Here is a 26,665-nt window from a genome sequence, read left to right as displayed (position 1 = left end):
CATCACACTCCTATAGTTACGTATACAGCACATTCCTATAGTTACATATACAGCACATTCCTCCAGTTGCATACACATCTCACATATACAACACACTTATAGTTGCATATACATCACATACCTATAGTTAAACACACATATACATCGCATTCCTATACTTACATATACATCATATTCCTATAGTTACATGCCAATCTCATTTATACAGCACACACCTATAGTTACATATACATCACATACCTATAGTTAAATACATACATCCATCACATTCCTATAGTCGCATATACTTCACATTCCTATAGTTACATACGCATATACAGCACACACCTATCGTTACATCTACACCACATTCCTATAGTTTCATAAACATCTCAGATACACAGCACATTCCTATAGTTACATATACATCACATACCTATAGTTAAATACACATCACACACCTATAGTTAAATACACACAGCTATCACATTCTTATAGTTAGATATAAATCACATACCTATAGTTAAATACACATATATATCGCATTCTTACAGTCACATATACATCTCACGTAGACCTACTGAAAATATTAATGTGCATTTCGCAAAATTTCCTGATCACTTAAGTGAGACACGTTCCGACAGAACAGGGCTGAGCTGAGCTTTACAATTGGAACTGTCTAAACTCAGTGGTCACTATGTTGCATTGCATGGGGAAATTTGAGAGACGCTTCGGCGTGGGGCTGTGTGTGTCTGAGTCGGGTTGGCACTCCAAGGGGGGAGAGCGTCGGGATATCAAAGTTCTTCCCTGCAGATCTCCTTGAGTGAGGCAAATGTTGAACTCGAAATGTTCGTTTGTTGTAGAGAGATTGTCACTGCAGTCCTGGTCTCTCTGATCAGGTGCAGGGCTTTAGCCAGCTAACTTGGTGACTGTGCCGGCTACTACCACCTCTCCTTGGAAACATTTGTCAATTTCCTGTCATTTTTAAATTCTTCGAATCATGGCACGGCCGGGTGGATTGATCATTGCATCACTGCACCCTTCTGTTAGTTTCAGTTTGAGAAAGGTTGGTTTACACCAAGTGCAACGGCTCGACAAGATAAATCGCCTGAAATTTACCCCCACCCCTCTTTCTATTGATGCCAGTGGAGTTCATATCTGCATCCTGCCAACTCCCAGTGTCAGATTGCAGCAGCGCTACTGAAGGGTGAGAGAGTGTCATTTATTTGCAAAACCTTTGCTGCTGTAGTGCTCTGAGGGAGATAACGTTATTGAAGAAGGTGGCCTGACACATGACAGGCCACAGTGGAAGGGAATAGCTGGGGTGGGGTGTGTGTTTTGACAAACATTCACTCTGTACCATGAGAGCTGCTGCATTGTGTTTGCAAAGAAACGTCAAATGTTTGGAGCTCCACTGGTCAAAACTAAAAGGTGACCGTTCACACTGGAGTCCTGATACTTTTGGGAGCTCGGGGTACATGAACTATAGGATCATAGAATCCCTACAATGCAGAAGGAGACCATTCGGCCCATTGAGTCTGCACCAACCCTCCTAAGCAGTGCCCCACCTGGGCCTATGCCCCCACCCTCTCCCTGTAACCCCACCTAACCCAAACTTTGGACACTAAGGGACAATTTAGCCTGGCCAATCCACCTAACCTGCACACCTTTGGCCTGTGGGAGGAAACCGGAGCACCCGGAGGAAACTCACGCAGTCACTGGGAGAACGTGCAGACTCCACACAGACAGTCACCCGAGGCTGGAATTGAACCCAGGTCCCTGGCACTATGAGGCAGTAGTGCCAACCACTGTGCCACCCCTTGCTAATGCCTTTCTCTCCACCCTCCTAACCCCTTCTCGCCTCTCCTTCACCTCTGCCAACTCCGCCATTTCCTCCTCGCTGAATCATGGGGCTGGGATTTTATGGTCACAAATTGGGTGGCCCACATGTAAATTCCAGAGTCGACAATCTGATGCCAGCCTCTGATATTTCGGAAAGCGAGCGGGCGCCGAGATTGGTAGTTCGGCCACCATTTTGAAACAAGCAGTTAACAGGCGACCAAGCTTGTTTTTCAGGCCCAACCCATGTGCAATATATCCGATGCCCATCTCATTTTCTGGACTTCAGACAGGAACCCCTCTCCCGCATGGCGTCCCAACTAAGTCTTCCGACTGGGCATGGAGTCCCCATTCACACCACAGTTATATGGCAGGCAGGAATCAGTCCAATGCCTGATTTGCCATGTTGAGGTGGTGGGGCGGAGGCAGGAGAGTGTGGACCGTTTACCTATAATCCCGCCTTCCTCGCCCCTCCAAATTCAGCCGATAGTAATTTACAACGCTGAAGGGGGCTGTGTGGCTTATCATGTCTGTAACAGTCAAAACCAAGCGAGTTAGCCTAACCCCACTCTCCAACTCTTGGTCTGTAGCCATGTAGGCTACAGCACTTCAAGCGCACATGTACCCAAGTACTTTTTAAATTGGATGAAGGCTTCTGCCTTTCAGGTCGGGGGTTCCAGACCCTCCACCATCCTCAACTCCCCATTCATCTTTCTAACAATTGTTTTAAAACAAGATCCTGCTGCTACCGGCATTGCCAAATAGAAACAGAAAAATGCTGGAAATACTCAGCAGTTAGACAGAACCTGGGAGAAAGAAACACCAATAATGTTTCAGAAATCACCCTTCAATTCTACGCCACTCTCTGCTAAGGGTAATAGGTATTTCCAATCCATCTAGGCACCTCATAATTTTATACACCTCAATTAAATCTCCCCTCAGTATTTGCTGTTGCAAACAAAACAAAGACAGCCTGTTAGATCTTTCTTTATAGTTCACATTTTCAAGTGAAAATGAAAATCGCTTATTGTCACGAGTAGGCTTCAATGAGGTTACTGTGAAAAGCCCCTAGTCGCCACATTCCGGCGCCTGTCCGGGGAGGCTGGTACAGGAACCGAACCGTGCTACTGGCCTGCTTGGTCTGCTTTAAAAGCCAGCGATTTAGCCTTGTGAGCTAAACCAGCCCCTGCTGGTTTAGTGCTGCCTCTTTTCAGAGTCTCTGCCCTGAGAGGGCATTGGAGGACATAGACTTCCATGTGTTGGTCCATGGTTCTGCTTGGCAAGGGACTGCAGTGGTTTGCCAGTGCGGACTACATCCTTATAAATCTCCTTTGTTGTACAATGATTGGTGACCAGAACTGTATGCAATGTTCTAGCTGTGGCCTAACAACTGTTTTATGCAGTCCAGCATTACCTCCCTGCTCTTATAATCTCAGCTTCAGTTAATATCCTTTTCTACTTTATCTCCTTTCCCCCTCTCCCAAAGTACAGCTGTGCTTGAAATAAAACTGACCCTCTCCAATGAACTTGCAGTATTGCATTTTAAAAATCGCTCCTTCAGAATGTCCCCCAAAGTGTAGTGTGGTACCATCCCTGTGCAAAGTGGACAGTTCTGACTGGACACCCAGGGAGAACTGGCATTGTTTACCGTCACCATCGGTAACCTCATGACCTGAGAATTATTTCACTCCTCAATCACGTTGAACCAAGGAGACCAACCCTAGCTCTAGGCAAAGTGTGGAAGGTTGTGCTAAGCCACCAGCAGGATTACTTTAGAAAGAAGTACAAATATGGTGAAGACACTACACAAGGCTACTGGCATGATAAATATCAAAGATGGAAATAAATAGAGCAAAAGAAACGTAACAGATCAGAGCAAAGCTCTGGGATGGCGTGATAGCACAGTGGTTAGCACTGCTGCATCACAGTGCCAGGCACTCAGGTTCAATTCCGACCTTGGGTGACTGTGTGGAGTTTGCACGTTCTCCCTGTGTCTGCGTGCGTTTCCTCCGGGTGTTCCGGTTTCCTCCCACAGTCAAAAGATGTGCAGGTTAGGTGGATTGGCCATGATAAAGAAAGTGTCCGAAAGGTTAGGTGGGATTATGGGAATAGGCTGGGGGAGTGGGCCTAGGTAGGGTGCTCGTTCGGAGGTTCAATGCAGACTAGATGGGCCACATATCCTCCTTCTGCACTGCAGGGATCCTGTGATTCTATTAAAGCTGCATAGCTCTTACCACATCTACGGCAGAATGAAGGTAAGACTTAGGTCATGAACTGAAGGAGGGGCTTTCATGAACATTGTCATTCTCAAACATGGTGGAACCCAGAATGTAAGTATAGGAAATGAGGCAGAAACAAGTATCTTTAGCCAAAGTTGTCAAGTGGAAGATCCTAATTGGCCAGTTTCCAGTCAATTCAATGAATGCCTTGTAATACACCTGAGGAAGGAGCAGTGCTCCAAAAGCTAGTGTTTGAAACAGACATGGTGGACTTTAACCTGGTGTTGTAAGACTTCTTATTGTAATACGAAAACATGTCTGAATGCTTTGGGCATAAAAGAAAGACAATGAATGTCCCTGATCGCCTCCCAGCTGCAGGGCTGAAGATCCACACTAGCCACTCGCCAAATTATTCCAATGCAGCTACTGAAGCTGTCATTACCCAGCAATATAGAATGTACCCCATCTAGGTCTTATCAACAAGAGACAGACCTACATAAGGCCCTGTAGAGACAGTGTGGGGGGAGGGGCTGGTTGAAAAATGGGCAGGCGAGGCACTACTGGACAATACAAATTTCACCCCCAGTTGATGTACATGTTGGGAGTTATGCGAGCTGGACAGAATAATCACCTACCCAATTTGAGAAGTCGGGCGACTTTAAATCAACCTGATGGCAGGCAGGGCCTCAGCTCAACATGTCATTCTAAAGCCAGCACCTCCGGCAGTGCAGCACTCCCCCTGAACTGCACTGGCAGTGTCAGTCTGGATTATGCACTCAAAGCCCTGAAGTGGGGTGTGAATCCAATATTCAAAGAGAGATTGCAAGTCCTCGCCCAGGCCGACGCCTGTGATAATAAACACATCTTTCAGATAATGACTCGGAGGCAAAGTGAGGATTTAAAGGAACCCATGACAGCTACTTCTTTTCACTCCCTCGAGATTGCTAATTAAATGGAACTCCACTCAGACTCAGCAGATAAGCGAGAACAGACTGAGCTGGACCAAACTTCATCAAAATGCGCCAGGGTGCACCGGGGTGAAGGAGCATTAAAGAAATGGCAGCATTTCCTTTTATGAAATTCATATCTGCATCTCTGAAAGCATTGTCCTTGAAACACGAGTGCCTGCCTTTAAAGCCCACTTAGATCTTTGATATTCACTATTCTGGTGTCAGGAAGCACATTTGGTTAGATATAAACTTACAATGCTGACTGCCTGTTCAGCTAAACAAAAGAGTTATGAATCAGAGCACTACAAAAAGCTGCCTCAATAGGTGTCTGTGGATCTCAACTTTTATATAAAAACAGGTGCAAGATAAAATTGCTGAATAAAAATTAAACGCTGCTAACCTTCGACGCAGTGCTCAATTTTTAGCCAACCTGCCTGGACTGAATAAGTGCCAGGCTTTCATCCGATCCTGGCTCAGTTCCTGACAGTTGGCCCAATATCAAAGGCAGGCACGCTGGCTAACTGACGGCTATCAGGGGAAAGAAATCAGGAAGCCAGTCACACTCTTGCAAAATAGAGTGGAGAGACAGAAACAGATTAAGAAAAATGTTGAGTATATGACTGTTCTTCCCACACGGAAGCTGGCTCCAATTCCAAACTCAAACTGCGCTCGGGAGTCACTCAAGTTGTACAAATTATTCTAAAGGAAATAATCTAAAGATTGTGAGTTTTATATGCCCCGTGTTGTGAATTTGAGGGAACGATTGCACCATTGCACGGATTCGAGGGCACTCGGCTCCATTTTCACATTGGCTAACGTTTTAATACTGGGAATGTGAGTGTTGCTGATGCGACCAGCATTGAATGCCCATCCCTTAAGTGTGTGGCTAACTAGGCTAAGTCAGAGCATGTTGGTGTTGGACTGGAGTCATATGTAAGCTAGGCCAGATAAGGACGGCAGATCTCTTTCCCTAAAGGGCAACACGGTGGCACGGCTACCTCACAGTGCCAGTGGCCCAGGTTCAATTTTGGCCTTGGGTCACTGTCTATGTGGAGTTGGACCTTCTCCCCGTGTCTGCATGGGTTTCCTCCAAGTGCTCCGGTTTCCTCCCACAGTCCAAAGATGTGCAGGTTAAGTGGATTGGCCATGCTAAATTGCCCCTTAGTGTAGGTTAGGTTATGGGGTTACAGGGATAGGGTGGAGTGGGCATGGGTAGAGTGCTCATATGATGGGTTGGTGCAGACTCAATGGACTGAATGGCCTCCTTCTGCACTGTATGGGTTCTATCCTAGTCTAAACAGCGTTGGGAAGCCCGTTTGGTTTATGACAATCTGATAGCTTTGTGGTCACCTTTACTAGTGACAGCTTTTTTATTTCCAGATACTTTTAAACTGATCGTTGATTCTCAAAGGTGCCCTGGAGGGTTTTCAACACAGGTTCTCTAGTTTGTTAGTCTAGGCTTCTTGGTAACTGGTCCAGTAACATAAACATTGGTTTAGATTAAACCATTGATAAGTTCCAAATTCCTCCCCTGGGGGGAACCAAGCTGTGACACCCAGATCTGGATGTAGATGGGGGTCTGAGCAAGGTTCAAAACAGCCAAAGCAGCAACACCCCCCCCCCCCCCCCCTTCCCCCCGGCCCCTTGCAGCCAGCATTCACCAACAGCAGCTGAGGATTACTTTAAAAGCCTCTGGAAGTGGCACTCTCCTGCCCCCCCCCCCCCACTGCTACATCGGACTCGAACTGCCGGAGGCTGGAACCAGCTGTGGTCTGGTAGACAGAGATGGAAATGGTATTGTCTTCACTGCGATGTTGCCCCTCCCTGGGTAGCAATAGGTGAGGCCCCTTTGAGTTGCTGATGGTTCCTGGCCACATCATTGAGACGCTACAGGAACCCCACTACTTCAACTGATAACCAGGTAGAGAGGATAGTCGACTGAGGAAGAGAGAGGGTAGGGGATGATGGAGTGAGTGAGAGAGAGAGAAGGGAGAGTGAGGGGTGATGGGATGATGGAATGAGATAGAGAGAGAGGACAGTGGAGAGAGAGAGGGAGGATGAAGGAGTGAGGTAGAAAGAGAGGGATAATGAAATTAGGTAGAGAGAGAATAAGGGATGATGGAGTAATATATATATATATAGAGAGAGAGAGAGGACAGAAGATGATGGAGTGTGATAGAGACAGAGGACAGTGGTTAGCACAGCTGCATCATAGCGCCAGGACCCGTGTTCAATTCTGACCTTGGGTGACTGCGTGGAGTTTATCTGTTCTCCCCGTATCTGTGTGGGTTTCCTCCGGGTTCTCCAGTTTCCTCTCACAGTCCAAAGATGTGCAGGTTAGGTGGATTGGCCATGATAAATTGCCCCTTAGATTCAAAGATGGGGTTATGGGTTCCGGGGAGAGGGTGCAGGAATAGGCCTAGTTAGGGACTTTCTTTCAGAGGGTCAGTGATGGCTTGATGGGCAGACTGGCCTCCTCCTGCACTGTAGGAATTCTATGGGTTCGAAGGGCGGGGATGATGGAGTGGTGACATTGTGGGCAGAATGCACGTGTGCAACTGTTCTTGATGCCCTTCTGGTCAGTGGGATGAGTTAGATCACTTTAACAAACGTTGCATGGTTGTGAATCTGTCCTTCTTGTGAGTAGAAGGAAACAGTTGTTTTTTCAATCCCTACATCTCAACACTAGTGGAGCTTTCGATGATGCTACCTGTAGGTGCAACTGCCATTCTAATTATGTGAGAAGAGGAGCTGGAGCCAAAAGAGGTACAAGACATGCTGAAGGGCTCCCCTGGGCTGCATGAAGAAAGCTTCGGCCTATTCAGCCATAGCTCCAATTTAACAGTAGATCAGTGATTTGACTAGTTTGGTACAGCTCATTGATTGGGGCCTGGTCAGTCCCAGCTAGTTCCCACATCAGGCTGATCATAAATGGCTCTCAACAAATACAAAAGCAAAATACCACAGATTCTGGAGATGGGAAATAAAAAGAGAAGGTAATGGTAATATTTGGGTCAAACGACATCTAAGGAGGGAGAAAAGAGAGTTTGTGTTTCCGGCATTTTCTATTTTGATCTTGTGATGAATATAGAAATTGTATATTATATTTTATATTTTGTTGCGGTAATGTTATTAAAAACTCTTGTTTAAAATACGTACAGGCAGTGTGTCTACTAAAGCTGTAATTAAGGAGTCATGAAAGATGAAGACATGATTGATTCCAACCACTTACTTGCTTATAGATGAAGTGCTAACAAAATAGTGTTTTGATTGCTGGAGATTCCCTGGAGTGTAGATGATTTGAGGAATTGTGTTTAGTCCCAGCTAACCAGGTCATCCCACTTAGTGAGATACTAAGCAAGTAACCTATTTTGTTAACTTTTTTTATAAGTGCCATTTGAACTGTATTGGGTTGCTTAATTGGAATTAGTAGCTGGTGTAGGTACTGCTTGGGTTTCTCCATTTGGAAGACCGTGGGCAGGATTCTCCGTCCTGCCGCAGCCGTTTTCTTGTGCGGCACGCGCCCGCCGGCACCGGGATCATCCGTCCTGGCAGCCGGCCAATAGGGTTTCCCATTGTGGGCACCCTCATACCGTTGGGAATACCATGGGTGTGAGTGCGCTGCTAGCAAAGTGAAGGATCCCACCGATGAAGAATCCAGCTACATGTTCTCCCACCAGAGGTGAATTGGAACTGATTAGTGCTCCCACTGGGAGTTCAAATCAGGAAGCAGTTCAGTATCCTTTGCCGTGCAAATTTACGCATGGAGAGGAATACTATAGATTACCGAGGGAATCCTGTTATTGGGCCACCATTTTGTGCGGCTGGCCCAATAGCAAGGCCCCGTGGCTGGCCACTCCCCCCCCCACCCACTCCCACAGCATCGCAAAGCAGTCTCCTAACCCCCCGCATCACGGATCAAGCCACCCACTCCCCTGCATCACAATTCAGCTCCCCACCCCCAAGTATGGGGTGACCCGACATGCCAACCCCCAGAGAACACCTGAATAGGCATATCTCTGAGACCCCTTGGTTGGAGGATCCTCCCCAGAGACCCCGTCTATAGGGAGACCTCCGTAGAGACCCCCCCAAATAGGGAGACCACTCCAGAGACCTCCATACAGACCCCCCTAAACAGGGAGACCACCCAGAGACCCACTAGATAGGGAGAACTCCAATGGACCTCCTCAATAGGGAGACTCCTCCCCTGAACCTCCCTAGATAGGACTCCCCGAGTCCCCCAAGATAACATGACCCCCTCCAGAGGCTCCCTAGATAGGGAAACTCCATAAATAGGGAAACCTCCAGAGACCGCCTAGGTAGGGAGACCTACACAAAGAGCCCCTGATTAGGAAGACGCCCCCAAGACCACCTGTCATTTTCCGCTCAGCATTGTGAAGGGGGTGATTAGAATGCACTTAACTCTCTTTGAAGTGGTTGATGTTTGTAAACTTTGTGGTCATAGCACGAAGAGTTTAAGGGAAATGAATGAAGCAAGGCTGGCATCATTTTGTGGAAGCTGTCAATCATAGCCCCCTGGGAAAAATGAATGAATTGCTTGCAGCTGAAGGATCTGAGGGGTTTAAACAAAGGTCAATGCTTTGCTCTTTCCAGTAATGGACATGACGTGTCCACATGGGGTCTCTGTGGGGGGGTCCATTTATTCAGGGGGTCTAGGGGGTGTCCCCCTATTTAGGGGGTCTCTGAGGGTGTCTCACATTATAGGAGGTCTCTGGGGGATTTAGAGTGTCTGGTAGGGGAGGGGTAGCAGGTTGTGCATTGTAGGGAGAAGATTGCCCTTGGGTTGAACTTGGGGGCAGCTCCGTTTAGTGGTCACCCCCTTGGCCCACGGCGAAGTCCACCACGTCAGGGCCACGTGGGCAATACATGAAGTGATTGTCGCCCATGTGATTCTCAGCCCAGAGGAGCGGAGAATCATGAGGGCCAAGAGAATCTGGTGCTGGTGCTGGATGCGAATGGATCATTAGGACACGCATTAGCACTCTCCCGCTGGTGCGCAGAAGCGAACCGTGATTTCGGCTGGACGCCCAATTCTATGACCGATCACGATCCGCGTTGCTGGCGTTGCGGGGTGCAGAATCCAGCCCTGTGAGATCAAGCTTTTGCTTTTATGGAATAACTGGTTAACTGTGAATGGTTAAAATGTTTCTTTGATGTTAATGTGGTTAATTCTGTGTTTAAATTAAAGTTGGTTTCAACATAAACAATACCGATTGGTCAGAGTCATTGATCCTGGGGTAAAGTATCCTTTCCTCAGTTTCACAAATTTTAAAAAATTGTTTGGCGTTTTCATCTGGTATCCTCACAAATGTTGGGGTCTGCTTGGGGTCTCCAAGTCCTTTGTTTACTTCAGTGACACAAAATTAATGGATTGGTTATCACCTTGAGGAATGGAACCTTGGGCTGGATTCTCCGCAGCCCCGCTCCGCAATCGCATTTGGCACGGGGGCAGAGAACCAAATTCAAGCCGAAATCGTACCCGGCGCCAGTCCGCTGATGGCGCTGCCCAACCTGTGTGGGTATTACTGGGCTGCGAACGTGGCAATGATTCAGAGGTGGGTGATGGAGGGGGAGGGAGCCGCATGGAAGAGGATGGAGACAGCATCCTGTGTGGGTACGAGCTTAGAGGCACCGATGACGGCGCCGTTGCCGCTCCCCCCGGCAAGGTACTCTACGAGTCCGGTAATGGTCGCTACCCTCAAAATCTGGGGGCAGTGGAGGCGGCATAGGGGGGAAGTGAAGGCCTCAGTTTGGTCCCCGATACGGGGGAACCGCCGGTTTGTACCAGGGAGGATAGATGGAGGGTTTCTGGGCTGGCACAGGGCAGGTATCAGGCGGATGGGGGACCTCTTCCTTGACGGGAAGTTTGCGACCTTAGAGGAGTTGGAGGGAAAGTGGGGTCTCCCCCCAGGGAATACCTTCAGGTATATGCAGATTAGGGCATTTGTTAGGCGGCAGGTGGCGGAGTTTCCGCTATTGCTGCCAAGGGGGGTTCAGGATAAGGTGCTCTCGGGGACGTGGGTCGGCGAGGGCAGGATCTCGACAATTTATCAGGTGATGCAGGAGAAGGAGGAGGCCTCGGTGGAGGAGCTGAAAGCGAAGTGGGAGGAGGAGCTGGAAGAGGAGATAGATGAGGGGACGTGGGCGGACGCCCTGGGGAGGGTGAATTCCTCCTCCTCTTGCACACGGCTTAGTCTAATCCAACTAAAGGTGCTGCATAGGGCGCATATGACTGGGACCAGGCTGAGCCGGTTCTTTGGGGGGGAGGACAGGTGTGGCAGGTGTTCGGGGAGCCCAGCTAATCACACCCACATGTTTTGGGCGTGTCCGGCGTTGGAGGGCTTTTGGAAGGGGGTGGCGGGGACCTTGTCCGGGGTGGTTGGCTCCAGGGTGGAACTGGGTTGGAGGCTCGCAATTTTTGGTGTAGCATCGGAGCCGGGAGTGCAGGAGGCGAGAGAGGCCGGTATTCTGGCCTTTGCGTCCCTGCCTATTTCTTTTTCTTGTTAATTTATTGGTTTCGTATTTGGAGGGTGGGGGGGGGGTTTCCTGTTTTTCTTTGTTGGGATAAAATTTGTTGTTGAAAATTTGAATAAAAATTATTTAAAAAAAAAAAATCTAAAGACATTGAACCCAATATTGAGGCCGGAAGGTTGTCAGGTGCCTCATTGAAAGATAAGGGGCTGGATTCTCCCAAAATGGGACTATGTTCCCAAGCCGGCGTAAAAACGCTGGTGTTTCACTCAGTCTTGAGTTTCCTTTAAAAAAGATCAGCCAATTCACTCACCTGCAGGGGGCCAGCAGGGACCTGGAGTAATTCACAAAGCTTTAGCTGCGGATACGGGCCCCCCGCACTTCGCTCCAGAAATACCCTCCTCACCCTCGGGGTCTTCTGCGCCCACACAAACCCCGTAATACTCCTGCTGACCCTCCTAAAGAAAGCCTTTGGAATCATGATGGGTAAACACTGGAAGAGGAACAGAAACCTCGGGAGCACCGTGATCTTAACCGACTGGACCCTGCCCGCTAGGGAGAGTGGCAACACATCCCACCTCCTGAACTCCTCCTCCATCTGCTCCACCAGCCTCATGAAGTTTAACCTATGCAGGGCCCTCCAGCTCCTGGCTATCTGGACCCCCAGGTATCTGAAGCTCCTCTCTGCCCTTTTCAGCGGGAGCCCCCCTATCTCTTTCTCCTGGTCCCCGATATGCACCACGAACAGTTCACTCTTCCCCACATTGATCTGCAATGTACAACAATACATCGTCCGCGCACAACAACAGCCGATGCCCCCTCCCCCCCCCCCCCACACAATCCCCCTCCAGTTCCTCGATTACCTCAGCGCCATGGCCAGGGGCTCGATCACCAACGCGAACAGCAGGGGAGACAAGGGGTACCCCTGTCTCGTCCCCCGGTACAACCGAAAGTCCTCCGACCTCCTCCCGTTCGTCACCACGCTTGCCACCGGAGCATTATACAACAGCCTCACCAACCTATTAAATCCCTCACCGAACCCAAACCTCCTCAATCCCTCCCACAGGTAGCTCCACTCCACCCTGTCAAAGGCTTTCTCTGCATCCATCGATGACACTATCTCTGCCTCTCCGTCCACCGCCGACATCATTATGACGTTGAGAAGCTGCCGCACATTGACGTTCAACTGCCTCCCCTTCACAAAACCCGTTTGGTCCTCGTGAATAACCTGCGAGACCACATCCTCCACCCTCCTGGCCAGTATCTTGGCCAGCAGCTTCGCGTCCACATTGAGGAGCGAGATCAGCCTGTAAGACCCACACTGGTGGGGGTCCTTATCTCGCTTCAAAATCAATGAAATTAATCCCCTGGACATCATCGGGGGCAAGGCCCCCCCCCCCCCCCCCCCCCCCTCCCTTGCCTCATTCAAGGTCCTCACTAACAGCGGGCCCAACAGGTCTGAAAACTTCTTATAAAATTCCACCGGGATCCCATCAGGGACCGGTGCCGTCTCTGACTGCATACCCCCCATCGCATTGGTCAGCTCCTCCAGCTCAGACCCTCCGCTTGCTCCTCCCCTACTCTCGGGAACTCCAGCTTGTCCAAAAAGCGGTCCATTCCACCCTCCTCCCCAGGGGGCACTGACCGGTATAACTCCCCATAGAAGGTCCTGAACACTCCATTAATGCCCCTTGCACTCCACACCAGATTCCCTCCTCCATCCCTAACTCCCCCTATCTCCCTCGCCGCCTCCCGCTTCCGGAGCTGGTGGGCCAGCATCCGACTCGCCTTCTCCCCGTACGTATATACCACCCCTTGCGCCCTCCTCCACTGTGCCTCCACTTTCCTGGTGGTCAATATGTCAAACTCCGCTTGGAGATTACGACGCTTCCTCAAAAGCCCTTCTTCCGGGACCTCCGCGTACCTCCTGTCCACCCCTACCATTTCTTCCACCAACCTCTCCCTCTCCCTTTTCTCCCCCTCTCCCTGTGTGCCCTAATGGAAATCAGTTCCCCCCCTAACCACCGCCTTCAGCGCCTCCCAGACCATCCCCACCTGCACCTCCCCATTGTCAATAGTTTCCAAATACCCCTCTATACACCTCCGGACCCATCCACATAGCTCCTCGTCCGACAGCAGCCCCACCTCTAACCTCCACAGCGGGCATTGGTCCCTCCCCTCCCCCAGCTCCAGGTCCACCCAATGAGGAGTGTGGTCAGATATGGCTATCGCCGAATACTCCGTCCCTACCACGCTCGAAATCAGCGCCCTGCTGAGGACAAAAAAGTCAATCCGGGAGTAAGCCTTATGGACATGGGAGAAGAACGAGAACTCCCTACCCCCCGGCCTCATAAACCTTCAAGGGCCCACCTCCCCCCCCTCCCCCCCCTACCCCCCCTCCCCCCCCCCCTCCCCATCTGGTCCATGAACCCCCTCAGCACTCTGGCCACCGCCAGCCTCTTACCGGTCCTGGACCTAGAACAATCCAGTGCTGGGTCCAGCACTGTATTAAAATCTCCTCCCATTATCAAGCCCCCCGTCTCAAGGTCTGTAATCCGGCCCAGCATGCGCTGCATGAAGCCTGCATCGTCCCAATTTGGGGCGTACACATTCACCAGCACCACCCGCTCCCCCTGGAGCTTACCACTCACCATAACATATCTGCCACAGCTGTCCGCCACCACGCTCGACGCCACAAACGACACACTTCCCCACCAAAATCGCCACCCCCCAGTTCCTCGCATCCAACCCCGAATGGAACACTTGCCCAACCCACCCCCTTCTCAGCCTTACCTGATCCGCCACCCTAAGGTGCGTTTTCCTGAAGCATAGCCACATCCGCCCCCCAGCCCCTTCAAATGCGCAACCACCCGGGCCCGGGGTTACATTCCATGTGACCAGCCGAATCGGGGGGGCTATTCCACTTCCCTCTCCGCTGGTCAGCCATAACTCTCCCTCGGCCAACTACGTGCCTGCAAAACCCACGCGGCTCATTCCCCACGGTGGCAGATCCCCATCTCGACTCCCCCCTAGCACCATCCGTTCCCCTACGGCCCTTCCATCAGCAACCCGGTACCCCCCCTTTCCCCCCCCAAACCCCCCCCCCCCCCCAGCTAGGGTCCCCCCTAGCTGCGTTGCCCCTCTCATCGCACTTCCGTAAGTCAGCCGACTCCTGCTGACCCCGGCTGCTCCCGCCACTCCAACGACCCCCCCCCCCCCGGTGTAAGCCAACCACCCCTCCCCCCGACCGGTACAGACCCCTCCCATTCCGACTCCAGCGCGAGAAAAAGCCTACGCTTCCAACTCAAATCCCGCCCCCAACCCAAAACACGGGAAAGAAAAAGGCGCGCGCACCAACAGGCCTACAAAACATCTCCCCAGAGTTCCACCAGAAAGAAAGGAACCGAAATTAAAAAAAAAAAAATCCAACATAAAACAGAAAAGTACAAGGGAGAACAGAGCCTCCGGACAATATACATCAGCCTCCATCACCCATCAATCCTCAGTTCGAGTCCAGCTTCTCTGCCTGGACAAAGGCCCAGGCCTCTTCCGGGGAGTCAAAATAGCACTGGCGATGTGACCCAGAGGCGTGCCGGCTGTAACAGGCCAAACTTCACCCCTCTCTTGTGCAGCACTGCCTTCGACCGGTTATAACCAGCCCTTTTCTTCGCCACCTCCGCGCTCCAGTCCTGATAAATCCGGACCTCTGCATTCTCCCACCTGCTGCTCCTCTCATTTTTAGCCCATCTCAGCACGCATTCTCGGTCGACAAAGCGGTGAAAACGGACCAGCACCGCCCTTGGCGGCTCGTTCGGCCTGGGCTTCCTCACCAACACCCGATGGGCACCTTCCAGCTCCAAGGGCCCTTGGAAGGACCCCGCTCCCATCAGCGAGCTCAGCATCGGGACCACATAGGCCCCCAGGTCCGATCCCTCCAGCCCCTCCGGGAGGCCCAGGATCCACAAGTTCTTCCGCCACGAGTGGTTCTCCATTTCCTCCATCCTCGCTTGCCATTTTTTGTGGAGCGCCACGTGCGACTCCATCTTCACTGCCAGGCCTAGGATTTCATGCTCATTCTCCGAGGCCTTTTGCCGTAACTCGCGGATCTCTGCACCCTGAGCTGTCTGAGTCGCCATGAGCTTATCCAGTGAGGCCCTAAGCGGTTCCAGCAGCTCAGCTTTCAGCTCTCTGAAGCAGCTCCTGCTGCTCCTGCGTCCACTGCTGCCACGCTGCCGGTTCCCCGCCCGCCACCATCTTGTTCTTCCTGCCTCACACCTTTCTCTGCTCCAAAGCCGATTTTTTGACCGCCCTGCTCCTGGTCCAGTCCATCCACCGGCAGATAAGTGCAGCAGATGTGTTCCCTCACCGGGAAAAGTCCAGCCAGCGCCGCTACGGGCCCTTAAAAGAGCCCAAAAGTCCGAAAATAGCGGGAGCCTCCGAACGTGCGGCTTAGCTCCGCATCACCACAACCAGAAGTCTCATGTCTTTAGATTTTAACCACTGCTCCCAATTCCTCAGGCTGGTGCTCTTAATGATTCCTCTGGACCCAGCAAATTTGTCCCATTAACAGCTCTGTTACCTAATCCCATAATTTATTTTGTCATCCTGACCTTCACTCTTCCGTAGATTATCCCTTTGTTCCCTCGTCCCCACCTCCCCCAGACCTTCCCCTCCAGCTCTACACTTGCTTAAATGCCATTCAATCTCTTACTTTTTGCAGTTCTGATTATAGCTCGTCAACCTGCAACATTAACTCCCTCTGTCTCTCCACAGATGCTGCGCTGATCATCTGAGAGCTTCCAGCATTTTCTGTTCTTATTTCCAATCTCTGACATGTCTAGTAGTTTGTTTCCATTCGCAACCTCTTATTTTCTGGCACGCAATTGATTTTTACATCTCGCTGAACCACGGTTAATAAATTCAACTGATCCTGTTCCCGGGTACATTTGGTTTGTTAAAAACTGCAACCCAAAAGGCCCAAGTTCCAGGAGAACAGGCTTGTTGGAGGTTATCATTCTGGGTGGCACTTCCTGGTCTAGCTGTCAGGATATTACTTGTTTTTAGCAACGACAGGAGCAGGAATAGTTATCAATCAAGCATAGAAACCTTTCTGCCACCAATTCTTTGTCTGGTATTTACTATCATTTAGGAATTTCAGAAGTTCAGAGGATATGAAGGGAAGGGCTGACACTGAGGTAACTAATTTAGAACACCATTTGAATTTTACCACCCAGGACAAAACAGCCCGCTTGATTGGCACCCCATCCACCATTTTAAGCATTCACTCTCCCCGTCATCAGTGCACAGCGGCAGCATTGTGCACCATCTACATGATGCATTGCAGCTACTCACCAAGGTAGCACCTTCCAAACCCACCTCTACCACCTATAAAAACAAGGGCAGCAGGTACCTGGGAAGACCACCACCTGCAATTTCCCCCTGCAGACCATTCACTTTCCTGACTTGGAAATATATCGCCTTTCCTTCAGTGCCGCTGGTTCAAAATCCTGGAATTCCCTTACTAACTTCAAAAAGGCAGCTCACCACCACCTTCTCAAGGGCAATTAGGGATGGCAGTAATATTGGCCTGGCCAGCGAAGTCCACATCCCATGAACAAATAATTTTTTTAAAGTTGAGATATTAATATTAAGTCCATCCATTTTATTGCTATCCATTTTGCCAATGTCATGGGAACTCTCAAAATGACAGTCACCTCAAAAAAGAGTGGCTAAAATATTTTCATTGATAGCATTAAATTACCTTGTCAGTGTAGCAGTGTAGTGACTATGTCATTGGACTAATAACCCAGAGTGTCAGTTCAAACCCTACTGTGACAGCCTGAAAATTTGAATTCAATTTATTCATTATTTAGATTTTTTTTAAATAACTGGTAAAAATGATCATGAAGCTGGAGGATTGTTGTAAAAACCCAACTAATGCCCTTGAGGAATGGAAACCTTTCGACCTTCAACGATCTGGCCTATATTGTAATAATCTTTATTGTCACAAGTAGGCTTACATTAACACTGCAATGAAGTTACTGTGAAAAGCCCCTAGTTGCCACACTCCGGTGCCTGTTTGGGTGCACGGAGGGAGAATTCAGAATGTCCAGATTACCTCACAGCACGTCTTTCAGGACTTTCGGGACTTGTCGGAGGAAACCGGAGCACCCGGAGGAAACCCACGCAGACCCGGGGAGAACTTGCAAATTCCGCACAGACAATGACCCAAGCCAGGAATCGAACCTGGGACCCTGGAGCTGTGAAGCGATAGTGCTAACCACTATGCTACTGTGACTCCAATCCCACACCACTGGAATTGACTCTTAACTGGTCTCTGAAATGACCTAGCGAACCAGACAAGTCACACTCCGACAGCAATGACTCACCACCATCACTTTCTCAGGACAACTAGGGATAGGCAAGAAATGTCCACCCTGCTAACAACAGCCACATCCCAATGAAGGAATTGTTTTAAAATCCCAACTAAAATAGCATTCTTTTAAGCTTTAATTGGACTGTTTCAAGCAAAGTAATGTTTGGGTTGTTGTACACAGAGCGATATCTTTCATTTCACCCAAGTTCAGCTCATTTGCCATTTATGAATTAGGTGGTTTTCCAGACTGCCGACACAAATCTCTGACTTCCTCACATTACCTCTATCGATGATCGAGTCAGACACTGCTGACCACTCCAATGGCCATGATTAAGGTGCGGTCAAAGTAGAAAATGCTGGAAGTGTGCATGAGGTGAATCAACATCTGAAGCTGAAACATGGGCCAGTGTTTCAGGTAGAATCCCTCATCATTAAGTTAGCAAATAGTTTGCTCATCCAGTAGTGTTTCTGGAGCAACTGCTGTAACTCTCCTTCCCTTAAATCTTGTCCTCCTCTCCCCTGCAATATACCCCACTTCCATCCTCTGTGTCTGCCGCCCAGCTCTGCCCTGACCTCTCATTCTCTCCTGCTCTCATCTTGCATTCACTTTCCCTCCACCCTACCTCTGTCTCACTCCTCCCCTTTCCATTCTTTCCTTAGGCCTTTTATTTTCTCTTGTATTCTCTCTCTCTCTCTCTCTCTCTCTCTCCCCCCTCCCCCCCCCCCCCCCCCCCCGCCCCCACCCGCCACTTTCTCCGCTCTTGCATTATTTCTTCATTCTCCTCCCATATCTATTCTTTCCCTCCTTCACTTCTATTACACTTGAGGCACCGATATAAACCAGACAGTGGCTGCTTGGTGGCACGAGCTACCCTCTCCGAACGTGGTTTATGATTCCCCTCTGCTGTCCAATCATTGCTGAAACAAGGAGTTGGGTTCCCCTGAAAACATTAGTGCCTTTTCTTGGCCTGGTGCACTCATGCAGTGAATGCTAATGCAGCTAGTGCAGTGGCTGCAGCATGGCTGGTGGAAGGATGCTGACTTTCAGGGGGGACACTACACATGGCCTTGTAACTTCAAGTAGCTCTGGCCCTTTGAAGACACAACTACTGACTACACCACCTGGGAATGGAGATAGGAAACTGGGCTGTCTGCCTTGCTGGATATCTGGAGAGAGGCACTGGCAAGGTGGCACTGGCAGAGTGGCACTGGCAGGGTATGGGCAGCACGGTAGCACTGCACCAGGGTCCCGGGTTCAATTCCCAGCTTGGGTCACTGTCTGTGCGGAGTCTGCACGTTCTCCCCGTGTCTGCGTGAGTTTCCTCCGGGTGCTCCGGTTTCCTCCCACAGGTTCCGAAAGACGTGCTGTTGGGTGAATTGGACATTCTGAATTCTCCCTCTGTGTACCCGAATAGGTGCTGGAATGTGGCGACTAGGGGATTTTCACAGTAACCTCATTGCAGTGTTAAGGTAAGCCTACTAATAAAGATTATTATTTTTAAAAGGTGGCATTGGTAGAAGGTCAGGCATTCCAATTCCAATTCTCTTCCTGCACCCAGTGGTGCATTAAGGCAGACTTTTGTCTGTTTCCATAGCTAATAATTCTCAGAACAGGTCACTAGTCTGTCGCCAGCGGCTTACAGCTTGAGGGCACTACTCCACATGAAGCGTGGCTGACCAGGAGTCTCTCTCGCTCTTACCACCAGTCATTGGTGTTTTTGGAAGGATTTGCAGGTTGACACACTCGAGCTTTGTTTGATTGTGTTATGAACGCATCTTCCTTGGTCACCAAGTCCTGGTGTGGGACTCAAACCCGGACCTTCTGGCTCAGAGGCTGGGACTCCGCCCACAGTTCCATAAGACCTCCTGGAGTGGCAGTGGTGGAAGCACAAATGGTCTCTCCTGAGATACAGGTACAGCAGGTGGTGAAGTAGGCAAATGGTATGTTGGTCTTCATAGCGAGAAGATTCAAATACATGAGCAGGGATGTCTTACTGCCATTATGCAGGGCCTTGGTGAGCCCACGTCTGGACTATTGTGTGGTCTCATTATCTGAGGAAGGATGTTCTTGCTATGGAGGGAGTGCAGCGAAGGTTTACCAGGCTGATTCCTGGGATAGTGAGACTGACATCTGAGGAGAGATTGAGTCGGTTAGGATTATATTTGCTAGAGTTTCAAAGAATGAGGGGGGATCTCATAGAGACCTATAAAATTCTAGCAGGACTGCAGGGTAGATTCAGGAAGGATGTTCCCGATGGCGGGGGAGTCCAGAGCCAGGAGTCACAATCTAAGGGTGAGGGGTAAATCATTTAGGACTGAGATGAGGAGAAATTTCTTCACCCACAGCATGTTAAGTCTGTGCAATTCCCTACCCAGTAAACAGTTGAGGGCAAAATATTGTATGTTTTCGAGAAAGAGTTCGGTGTAGATCTTGGGGCTGGAAGAATGAAAGAATGTGGGTAGGGGATGTGGTGAATGTAATATATAGATGTATATATGTTAATTCACACTGTCTTTGTAAGCGCAGTAGCGCTATCCTACCACTAGGGGGAGTAGCGCTGGGAGTACTCAGGAACTTGTACTGGGCTCCACCCTTGGCTCCGCCCACGACTCCTCCCCCTAGTGCAGCTGTATAAATCCCCTTGTCCAGAGTCAGCCCGAGTTCACTAAGAGTTCATCAACGGGTAACAGGCTGGCTCTGAAGTAAGTCGAATAAAGCCTAGATTCATATCGGAAACACGTGTCTCGTGAATTGATGGTTCCATCAGGGGACAGGTGACTGAGTTGGGTGAGAGAGGCGCTGGCAGAGTGGCACTGGTAGAGTGCCAGTTCATAGTGAATGGCAAAGTAGGTTTGAAGGGCTGAATAGCCTCTTATTCCTATTTTCAATGTTTCTATGAGAGTGGACAGAAGGTTCATGCAACAGGGAGCCATTGCCACCCACACTGTGGAAGCTGTAGATTTAGCAATAGTGCAATGTTCCCCAGGTTCAAGTTATTAATGTGCACCAATCAAAGAATGGTCCTCACACTAAACTCTATGGGACACCGTATATCTCCCTCCAGTCCAAAATTCACAACTCTCTGTTTTCTATCCCTTTGCCAACTTTTATGTATATTGTTGGTGCCCCTTTTGATGCATAGGCCTCCATTGTGGCCAACAAGTCTGATCATTTTGGAAGATCAAATTCAAGAGCGGACAAGGGGATTTATACAGTTTGTTAACACCATCATGAAGGGCAGCACGGTAGCATGGTGGTTAGCATAAATGCTTCACAGCTCCAGGGTCCCAGGTTCGATTCCCGGCTGGGTCACTGTCTGTGCGGAGTCTGCACGTCCTCCCCGTGTGTGCGTGGGTTTCCTCCGGGTGCTCCGGTTTCCTCCCACAGTCCAAAGATGTGCGGGTTAGGTGGATTGGCCATGCTAAATTGCCCGTAGTGTCCTAAAAAGTAAGGTTAAAGGGGGGGTTGTTTGGTTACGGGTATAGGGTGGATACGTGGGTTTGAGTAGGGTGATCATTGATCGGCACAACATCGAGGGCCAAAGGGCCTGTTCTGTGCTGTACTGTTCTATGTTCTATGTTCTATATGGTCAATGGAAGGGTCTTGGGGAAAATTGATGTACAGAGAGATCTGGGAGTTCAGGTTCATTGTACCCTGAAGGTGGCAACGCAGGTTGATAGAGTGGTCAAGAAGGCATACAGCATGCTTGCCTTCATCGGATGGGGTATTGAGTACAAGAGTCGGCAGGTCATGTTACAGTTGTATAGGATTTTGGTTCGGCCACATTTGGAATACTGCGTGCAGTTCTGGTCGCCACATTACCAGAAGGATGTGGATGCTTTGGAGAGGGTGCAGAGGAGGTTCACCAGGATGTTGCCTGGTATGCAGGGTGCTAGCTATGAAGAAAGGTTGAGTAGATTAGGATTGTTTTCGTTGGAAAGACGGAGGTTGCGGGGGGACCTGATTGAGGTCTACAAAATTATGAGAGGTATGGACAGGGTGGATAGCAACAAGCTTTCCCCAAGAGTGGGGGTGTCAGTTACAAGGGGTCACGATTTCAAGGTGAGAGGTGAAAAGTTTAAGGGAGATAAGCGTTGATAGTTTATTACGCAGAGGGTGGTGGGTGCCTGGAACGCTTTACCAGCGGAGGTGGCAGAGGCGGGCACAATAGCATCATTTAAGAGGCATCTAGACAGGTATATGAACGGGCGGGAACAGAGGGAAGTAGACCTTGGAAAATAGGAGACAGGTTTAGATAAAGGATCTGGATCGGCGTTGGCTGGGAGGGCTGTAGGGTCTGTTCCTGTGCTGTAATTTTCTTTGTTCTTTGTTCTTTGATATGCTGTATTCTACCTAGCGCATTTGAGAATCCATACATACAACATCAACTGCACTGCCTCATTTATCCTCCCTGTTACCTCAACAAAAAACTCAATCTGTTTAGTCAAAGATAGTTTGTCTGGAACGAGTATTCTTTACTGTTCCAGGCTTGTCCAAATAGCTATTAATTTCCCCCCAGATTATTATTTTAAAAAACACCCACCAAAGTTAAACTGACTTGCCTATATTTGCCAAGTTTATCCTTCTCTCCTTTTTGGGGGCAAGGGTTTAACATTTGCAATCTTCCAGTCCTCTGGCACCTTCCCCCCCGCCCCCACCCTGCCATGTACTTATTGGAAGATTATGAAAAGCATTTCTGTAACTTCCAAACTTACTTCCCTCAGCATCCATCTGGTCCAGGTGACTTGTCCACGACGAATGCTGCCAGCTTTTCTAGTACCAACACTTTTATCTATTTTTATCTGATCCACTATCCTGTCAAGCCCCCTGTTTGCAGTAGGTAGGCGGAATTTTAAACCGTGGTACGCCCAGCAGAGCAACAGGAAGTGGACGCATAATCCACTCTCTCGCTTTTTACCGGTTCCCACACAATTACATTTAAGATTTAAAGTGTTGGTGACATTGACAGGAGATCATGTGGCAAGGCAGCTTTTAGGTGGTGAAGCCCGCCATCCGCTCACAATACAGCAGGTATGGGCGCGCTATAAAAGAACCGCCTGGACAAACAGGAAGGCTCCTTATCATGGCCATAACCTGCCTGCCCAACTCCATCATCATTAGCATGCAATTCATTGAGAGCACAAAGGTGGTGCTGGTGTTTTCCAATTTTATATTTCATTTGCAAATATTTCACATTACGTTAGTCTCGCTTCATTCATGAGTGCATGATCGTTACAAGTTAAGACCAGCTCAGTCAGAGAGCTAAATGTACTGGCACGTCTCATGGTTGGCACTCATTGATGGTTGCAAGGGAGTTAGGGACATTTCTTTATTGTGCAAGAAACAATGTTGGGCGCGATTCAACCAATTGGTAACAAAATCCCACAGCAAGCGCGTTAAGCCGCGTGTTTCCCGGCGCTCACAGTGCTGGCTATATAACGCAACTCGTGTTGTATTCTGGGCCTCAGCAGAGAATGGGTGGCCTCCGGCACACATAGCCACGTTTTGTACACTGAAGAGCTCTGCTCGCCGGAACTCCCCAGTGTAGCGAGAGATCAGTACGCCATTTGAAAATGGCGAGGCCCCTGAAGAGGCCCCCAAACCCCCCCCCGCCGCCCCAGCCCCAATGCACTATGAGAGGGTACCCGGCCAAAAAATGCCATCTTGGCACCTTGGCAGTGCCACCTGGGGACCTTGGCAGTGCCAGGGCACCACCCTGCTGAAAAGGCATGCAGCAGGGGGGCCTCCAATCCTCTGGGAGACCCCCAAATGTGCCACTCATCTGACCTCATTACAGCATTGGTCCAAATATAGACAAAAGAGCTGAACTCGAGGTGAAACGAGAGTCACATCAAGACAGCATTTGATCGAAAATTGAAGCTAATGGGAATCAGAGGGAAACATTCCTTGCTGGAGTCATACCTGGCACAAAGGAAGATGATTGTCATTGTTGGACACCAGTCATCTCAGTCCCAAGGCAGTGCTGAAGGAGTTCCTCAGGATAGTGTCCTCGGCCCCACCACTTTCAGCTTCTTCATCACTGACTTCCCTTCCATCATAAGGTCTTGGTGGGGATGTTTGCTGCTGATTGCACAATGCTTGTTACCATTTTCAACTCCTCAGATACTTAGGGTTTGTGCTCACATGTAGTAAGACCTGGACGACATTCAGGCTTGGAAGAAACGCAGCAAGTGCCAGGCAATGACCCTCTACAAGAGAGAATCTAACCATTTCCTCTTGACTTTTAACAACATTACCATCACCGAATCTCTCATCATCAACATCCTGGATGTCCCCATTGACCAGAAATCTAACAGCCTTGCCACATAAATACTGTGGCTACTGGAGCAGGCCAGAGTTGGGAATTCTGCAGTAACTAACCCACATTCTGACTCTCCCACGCCTGTCCACCATCTACAAGGTACACATCAGGAGTGAGATGGAATACTCTCCACTTGTCTGAATGGATATGCAACAATGGGGGCCTCACGGTAGCATGGTGGTTAGCATCAATGCTTCACAGCTCCAGGGTCCCAGGTTCGATTCCTGGCTGGGTCACTGTCTGTGTGGAGTCTGCACGTCCTCCCCGTGTGTGCGTGGGTTTCCTCCGGGTGCTCCGGTTTCCACCCACAGTCCAAAGATGTGCGGGTTAGGTGGATTGGCCATGCTAAATTGCCCGTAGTGTAAGGTTAATGGGGGGATTGTTGGGGTATGGGTTACGTGGGTTTAAATAGGGTGATCATTGTTCGGCACAACATCGAGGGCCGAAGGGCCTGTTCTGTGCTGTACTGTTCTAATGTTCTAACACTGAAGCAACTCGACACCATCCAGGACAAAGCAGCTCACTTGATCGGCATCCCATTCACCACTTTAAACATTGAGTCCCTCCATCACCGACGCACAGTAGCAGCAGTGTGTACCATGTAGAAGATACACTGCAGCAACTTACTAAGGCTCCATTGACAACTCCTTCCAAATCAACAAACTCTACCACCTAGAGCAAGGGTATCAACAGGCACATGAGATCAACATCCCCTGCAAATTCCTCTCCAAGTCACACACAATATACTTTACAAGTCCCACACGAGTGCAACATAAAACTACATTGCCATTCCTTCAATGTTGCAGAGATAAACTCCTGTACCTTCCTTCCCAGCAGTACTGTGGGTGTACCCATACCACATGGACTGCTGTGGTTCAAGAAAGCGACTCAGCACCATTTTTTACGAGGGAAATTAGGGACGGGCAATCGTTTCACAGTAACTTAATTTCAGTGATAATTGCACTTGTGACAATAAAGATTATTATTATGAATGTTTTGCCTCACCAGCAATGCCCATGCCACAAGAATAAACAAAGGAAAAGGTAGGACTTGATGAATGGGGTGTGCAAATTGTAGTAATGTGGTCAGATTGTGAGACAACTCTTCAGTCACAAGCGAGATTTGAACAACCAGTTCTGCAAGCGACGATTCAAATTCACATTGAGCCTAATGCCGAGGAGTGAGGCTTGGAGGAGAATTCCATTCCACAGTGAGTCCATTGCAGTATACAGGTTGCCATGGCAACTGTAAAACAAATTTGAAATGTAAATAAAACGTGGACTCCTCTGAGTAACATCTGGACTATAAATGAAGAGTCATCATATCATAAACTGTAAAATGAAATATAAAGCACAATGGCTTATAAAATTGATCCCACAGTGCATGCATTTTGGGTGCTAAATGACTATTTAAGTCTCCAATATCGCAGGCAGGAAGTGCATACACATTACAAGCTGCAAGTGTGCCATCCATCATATTGCTAAAGACCAAAAACTAGTGCCTACATCTGTAAAATGCATCGAGACATTTTGTCACATGCAGATAAAGGACTTAAAGCCTGTTTGAGGCCCTCACTGCAAGATTGGTTTGCACTGCAGCAGACAGCATCACCTGCATTAGGAAAATTAGGCCGAGATGTGGCCTAATCCGTAGTCCTTAAAGGCACTGCCTGTTAGTGCACAGCCAACAAGGTAAGATTCAGCTCTCCCAAATTTCTACGATATTGGAGCTCGAACATTGAACTATCCCAAGCTCTGCTGCCTTGTGTCCCAATCACACCAAATTCTGCTGAGCCGATACCGGTGAGTCAGGTCACTGACCTACATTGACTCCCGGTCCACAAACATCTCTTTAAAATTTTTACCTCCATGTTCAAATGTGTCCAAAGCCTCCACCCTCACTATGCCTATGGCCTCCTACAATACTCTGATCACTCCGCTCTATCTTGTACATCTCCTCACTTCCTTCACCCTCACCGTTGGCTGTTTCTGAATGTGCCCCCTCAGCCTCGCCACTGTTTTTTCTCTTCAAACCTGCCCGTGCAGCCAAGTTTTAGCCAAGCTTGTGGTCACCTGCCGGAATACTGTAAACGTTGTGATACCCGTCAGTCTCCCAACCAGAATTCCCGGAACTAACCGGGGACTAACCGGAATTTCGGTAGGAGCCCCTGACACGAATTGTCCCTTCACTGACCAGAAGCAATTGCAAAGTTATCTGGAACCCGGGTGTATACACTGTATCATTTTATGCGTTAATTTACATTTTATGTAATGTTGAAGATTATAAATTGTTCTTTACTTCCTGAGCACCACATATTAGTTCATGCGACGAGCATTGCTCTGTATTCCATTGGGAAATGAATCTCTGTCAACTGGCATTTTTGATTAATTGGTGTCACCCATTCCCCGCGAATGCCAATAATAAAGATTTCACTGTTCCACCTTCTGGGGCTTGGTGTCAAACCATGCTTGCTAGTATTCCTTTGAA

The 26,665-nt window shown here is 49.2% G+C and overlaps 1 protein-coding gene across 4 annotated transcripts in view; it reads left to right on the top strand.

The window, feature by feature from the left end:
* Nucleotides 1-26,665, top strand: part of LOC119970386 (synapse differentiation-inducing gene protein 1-like) — a 105,258-nt gene that overhangs the window by 3,948 nt on the left and 74,645 nt on the right. The window lies entirely within an intron of this gene.

The sequence above is a fragment of the Scyliorhinus canicula genome, chromosome 1 (genome assembly GCF_902713615.1).
Source record: "Scyliorhinus canicula chromosome 1, sScyCan1.1, whole genome shotgun sequence".
In the NCBI taxonomy this organism is placed as follows: domain Eukaryota; kingdom Metazoa; phylum Chordata; class Chondrichthyes; order Carcharhiniformes; family Scyliorhinidae; genus Scyliorhinus; species Scyliorhinus canicula.
Note: the sequence above shows the minus strand (reverse complement) of the source record. Positions and strands in the feature narration are given on the sequence as shown.